A 5932-nucleotide genomic window follows, 5' to 3' on the forward strand; every position below is an offset into this window, starting at 1 on the left:
CCAGCCTGGGGGAACCTAGGTCCTTCAGGATAGCTTCATTGGGAGGGAACTTGCAGCAGGGAGAAGTAGAGCTCCGTATGAGAACACAAGTGACAGAAGCAGTACATAGATAGAAGTACAGACACCGCCCCCCACCCCACCCCCCTGAAGAGTTGTCAGGGAGTGTGGGGGAACTCAGGGCCCTGCACCCCCGGCTTCCTGCGATTCACCATGACTCTCAGCCAGCCAGTAAAGCAGAAGGTTTATTTAGATGACAGGGACACAGTCCAAGACAGGTCTTGCAGGCACAGACAACAGGATACCCCTCAGTTAGGTCCATCTTGGGGTCCTCGGGCACCCCAGCCCCCTTGGGAGGTCAGAGCCCTCTCTCTGTCTCCCAGCCACCTCACCAGCCAGCTCCGGAGACTCTGCCTTCAGCGACCCCTCCCACAGCCTTTGTTCAGTTTCCCGGGCAAAGGTGTCACCTGGCCTCTCACTCCTTCCTGGGTTCTCATGTTACATGCTCAGGTATTCTCCGTCGGTCAGTCTCCCATCCCCCCAATGCAGACTATCCTAGCCACACTCCCCTGTCAGCATTCACAGACCACTTTAAGAACAGTCCCAGTTCGTCATATGTTTGCTGGTTATGATTATGCTGTCTATATGTGTGTATCAATTTTGTAGTTGAAGTTATGAATATTGGCTATATACTGTCTGTATTTCAAACTTATGCTATGCTTCTGGGAGACATCCCAGACAAGTTGGTGTTAGCTCTGCCTAGCCTGCTTGATGGCCCATTAAGGACCATCAGCTATACAATTGACCCATTGAGAGAAGGCAGATACGCCTTGCAACTCAGCAAAGTATGCAGGGACTGGCCCATGTGACTCCAGACTCCATTTTGCTGTAATTTTCCACAGTAAGGACAAAGAGGTGTTCTTACACCTGGAAAAGACTATAAAAGGCTGATGCCTCTCCTCCATCTTGTCTTCAATCCTGCTTCTTACCTCTGGAGGGACTTTGCTACAAACTGAAGCTCTGAACAAAGGACTGATTACCCATCCCAGCTGGGGATGTTCCAGAGACTTGATTTTGAACCTGCAGTTTATTTCATCACTGCTACAAGCCTGAACCAAGAACTTTGCCATTACTGTATGTAATTGATTCCATTTAACCAATTCTAACTCTCATCTCTATCTTTTATGAATAAACCTTTAGATTTTTAGATTCTAAAGGATTGGCAACAGCATGATTTGTGGATAAGATCTGATTTGTACATTGACCTGGGTCTGGGACTTGGTCCTTTGGGATCGAGAGAACCTTTTTTTTCTTTTACTGGGGTATTGGTTTTCATAACCATTTGTCCCCATAAGAGTGACACTGGTGGTGATACTGGGAAACTGGAGTGTCTAAGGGAATTGCTTGTGTGACTTGTGGTTAGCCAGTGGGGTGAGACCAAAGTCCTCTTTGTCTGGCTGGTTTGGTTTGCCTTAGAGGTGGAAAAAACCCAGCTTTGGGCTGTAACTGCCCTGTTTAAGCAATTTGTCCTGAATTGTCATTCTCAGTTGGGTCCTGCCAGAACCAGCATCGTTACAGTATGGTATGTGCTTTCTGTTTTGGTAATTGTTAATAGGTGGAGATTGAGTGGGGTATTGCTGTGTGGGGCTCTTTTACTGGTGGGAGACCCCATAAACTTGCAAAAGATTAAGCCCTGAGTCCACAGGGAAACGGTGTTTGCTCTGAGTCCACAGGGAAAGGATGTTTGCCCGGAGCCCACAGAGGAGTAGATCCCAGAGCCCACAGAGGAGTAGAGCCCGGAGCCCATGGAGGGGTAAAGTTAGGTGCCTTTCGCCTGGAGCCCTAAGAACAAGGAAAGAGTGTTTGCCCGGAGTCCACGGAGGAGTAGATCCCAGAGCCCATGGAGGAGTAAAGTTAGGTGCCTTTCGCCTGGAGCCCTACGAACTGGGAAAGGGTGGGGGTGCCTAAATTAAGAGGGTTATGCCTTGAGCCCTAAGTACTGGGTAAAGGTGGGTGCCCCTAGAGTGTGTATTTTGTGCAGGTAACAATTAGTCCAAGAAGTAATGTACAAAAAGTTTTCTGCAAAGGAGTACTCTTTGACACACACCTGGGGTGGCCCCTGCTTTATTGTGAATCAAGCCAGCCCCAGGTAGAAATACTGAATGGAAAAAATGGGAAACCCTGGTGGAAATGGTTTCATTCCTCACAGCTCAAAGAGTGGAAGGGTAAACCATCTGACCCTCAAGGAATATTATAACTGTCTTCTCCATCCTGCCATCCACCCTTCTTGGCTAGCAAGAAGGAACGGCTTGGGGCCGTTGGAAAATACACGTCGGGTGGGCTTGTCAGTGCCTAGCTCGATGTTGAGGCAGGAAAAGGCCAGAGAAGTCCTCGACTTACTATGGCCACCCTCATGTAGGTCACTGCTTCATGTTCACCCTGCAATATTGGTCCCAGACTCCCTCTGTGTATATGGGGGGAGTGTGGGAGTTTGTTCTCTCTTCTCTGCCCCCTCACAGGTCCCAAACACGAGCCATGACATCCCACTGGTGCACCAGCTCCCTGCTGTTCAAAAGTGTCTGGAGTCTGATGCTGTCCAGGCTCGATGCTGTCCCTGTCATCCCTCTGAACCTCTGGAGGTGCTTGCCAGCTGGAGCCCAGGAAGTAAAATTGCTGTGCCTCATGCATGGATTCTATGGGAATGGAAGCAACCCCCTGCAGCATCGCTACCAGTTCTACGCTGTCGGCAACTCCTCAGGTAGCCCCTGGGAAAGCGTTGCCAATTGCTGATTGTTGTGAATTGCAGCTCAGGCCCCGCTCTGGAGGGAGGGGAATGCAGAATCCAGCCCTGAGAAGAGTGACAGCCGAAGTTGAGACAGTTGAGAGGTTTAATGGGACCCTGCAGTCAATGTTTGTCGAAGATGACCGGAGACATTGGGATAAACTGTTACCCACGTTGCTATTTGCGGTACGGAAGGTACCCCAAGCATCCATGTGATTCTCCCCATTTGAACTGTTATACAGGACGCAGCCCAGGGGATCCTGGAGCTCCTCTGAGCAACCTGGGAGGAGCAAGAGTCCCAAGTTATCTGGTCCATTCCCTATATATTGCAACTGCAGGAGCATCTCAAGAGGCTCGGAGGATTTACCTGCGAGAATTTAATGACTGCTCAGTAGACCCAGGAGCAGAGATACAAACAGAGAACCCGTCTCTGGACCTTTGAGCCTGGTGATCGCGTCCTATTGAATCCAAGCTGTTAGCCAAATGGCAGGGGCCATTTGAAGTGCATCGAAGAGGGGGACCGCTAGACTAGGAGGTCTGGTTACCCAGATGGTGATGTAGTTCCCGAGAAGGCTCTGGAAGGCCCAGGAGGGCTTGCTAGTTGCCCCTTACCCGGATGAACCCGAATTGGGGCCAGTTGCATCGAACCCCTCCAAGGCAACAACAGTAGCAATTGGACAAGAACTCAATGAAGTGCAATGGTAGCAGCTGCAATGACTGGTCCAGTCCTTTCCGGCCATTCTGTCACCTCACCCTGGATGGACGAATATGACTCACCACCACATAGCCACCAGCCCAGGACAGAAGGTGCGAGAGCATTATCGGCCACTGCCCAAGAAGATGTGAGGAGTCCTCAGGGAAGAGATCGAGGCTATGCTGACCTTGGGGCTGATGGGGGAATCTCACAATGAGTGGAGGAGCCCCATTGTCTTGGTTCCAAAAGCTGATGGATCCACTCGGTTCAGCATAGACTTCTGGAAAGTCAATGCGATCTCTGGGTTCGATGCCTATCCAGTGCCACAGGTAGATGAGCTGCTGGAGCAGTTGGGGAATGCCAAGTTCATATCTACACTTGATCTTACAAAGGGATACTGGAAAATTCCCCTGACCCCAGCTTCCTGAGAGAAGACAGACTTTGCCATGCCGAACGGCCTCTTCCAGTTCATGACTATGCCATTTGGGCTACATGGGGCCGCTGCAATCTTTCAAAAGCTTATGGACCAACTTCTGCGACCACATGAGTAATACACCGCAGCCTATATTGACGACATAGTAATATACAGTGTCAGCTGGGAAGACCATCTTAGGCATCTCACTATGGTGCTGCAAGCTCTTGGGGAAGGAAGGACTAACAGCAAAACCCTCCAAGTATCACCTAGGGCAGAAGGAGGTGGCATATCTGGGATACCGGTGGGGCAGGAGCGGCTGCTCCCACTTGTGGATAAGGACAAAGCCCTGAGAGACTATCCAACCCCCATGGCCAAGAGACAGGTGAGGCAGTTTTTTGGATTGGCCAGCTACTACAGAGTCTTTGTTCCGGACTTTGCCACCCAAGCAATGCACTTGATGGACGTTACGAAAAACTCCCAGCCTAGAAGAGTACAGTGGTCCAAGGATTGTGAATATGCTTTACAGTCCCTGAAGGAACAGTTGAGTGGGGAACCATTCCTATTCCACACACATTTTTTGAAGCAGTTCTTACTCCAGACCGACACTACAGAGGTGTGCTTGGAGCGGTGCTATCTCAAGAGCATGATGGAGAAGAACAGCTGGTGCTATATCTGAGCAGAAAGTTATTCCCTCATGAGACAAGGTATTTGACGATAGAAAAAGAGGCACTGGCAGTGAAATGGGCCGTTGATGCCTTACTTTATTATCTGTTGGGGAATCCCTTCCAGCTTCTCACAGATCACATGCCCCTCCGATGGATCCCTCAAGCCCTATTAGTCTGAGAGTATGTCTAAACTACGAAATTAGGTCGAATTTATAGACGTCGATTTTTTAGAAATCGATTTTATACAGTCGATTGTGTGTGTCCCCACTTAAGACCATTAAGACCATTAACTCAGTGGAGTGCGTCCACAGTACCGAGGCTAGCGTCGACTTTTGGAGCGGTGCACTGTGGGTAGCTATCCCACAGTTCCCGCAGTCTCCACCACCCATTGGAATTCTGGGTTGAGCTCCCAATGCCTGATGGGGCAAAAACTTTGTCGCGGGTCGTTCTGAGTACATGTCGTCAGCCCCCGCCTCCCTCCGTGAAAGCAACGGCAGACAATCATTTCACGCCTTTTTTCCAGGGTCCCGTCCACCGGACCTGCTCAGCCCGCTGCCTGCCTGGATGATCAGAACCCCAGGCAGGCAGTGGGCTGAGCAGGTCAGCCTGCTGCCGGTCTGGAGCTCCGTCCACCAGCTCCTGCCAGCCGGGGTCCCGCCCAGCCCCACTCAGCTGGCAGACCTCGGTGAGGTCGATCGGGGTGCCTGGACAGACATGGGTATCCTCCTCTTAGAGCACCGAATGGGAGTGACTCCAGGTCATTCTCTTCTTTAAGTTTCATCTCATGGACATTCAGTCCTGCCTGGAATATCATGCAAGCTGGAGGCTTCTGCCTCAAGCTGCTCTCCCAGTCGGCAGCACCGCGCGGTCGCACCTACCCCAACCTACCCCTTGCTCCCATGGCTCATGAAGCCTGGACAGTAGTAAGGAGCAGTTCAACTTCTGGAATGACAAATCCAGAACAAAGGATTGCACTCTATGGGCCACGTTAAGATTATTTCAGAGTCCTAGATAGCATTTAGTCCCTATAAAAGGCTTCATGAAAATTTCCCCCCGCCCCTAACAAAAATGTTAATTTATCAGAGCAGCTGAAAGGGTAAGGAACCCAGGACTATAACTGAGAGAGAGCTCCCATATTATTTAACTCATAATTGATATAATTCAAAGTAAAATTTCACAGCGCGCTCTGTTCTAAGACTAAAAATGCAGGAGAGGAGTCAGAAAAAGGAACAGTGACCTGTTTCCGCCCGGTTTTGAACCAGTGATGTTTCATGTGTTAGGTGAACATGACCACCACTACACTACAGGCCTTTTGTGTATTAGGTGAATGTGATAACCACTACACTATGGGGCTTCTCTTTTTTTGCCACAGACTTTGC

Source organism: Emys orbicularis, chromosome 20 (assembly GCF_028017835.1).
Source record: "Emys orbicularis isolate rEmyOrb1 chromosome 20, rEmyOrb1.hap1, whole genome shotgun sequence".
Lineage (NCBI taxonomy): Eukaryota > Metazoa > Chordata > Testudines > Emydidae > Emys > Emys orbicularis.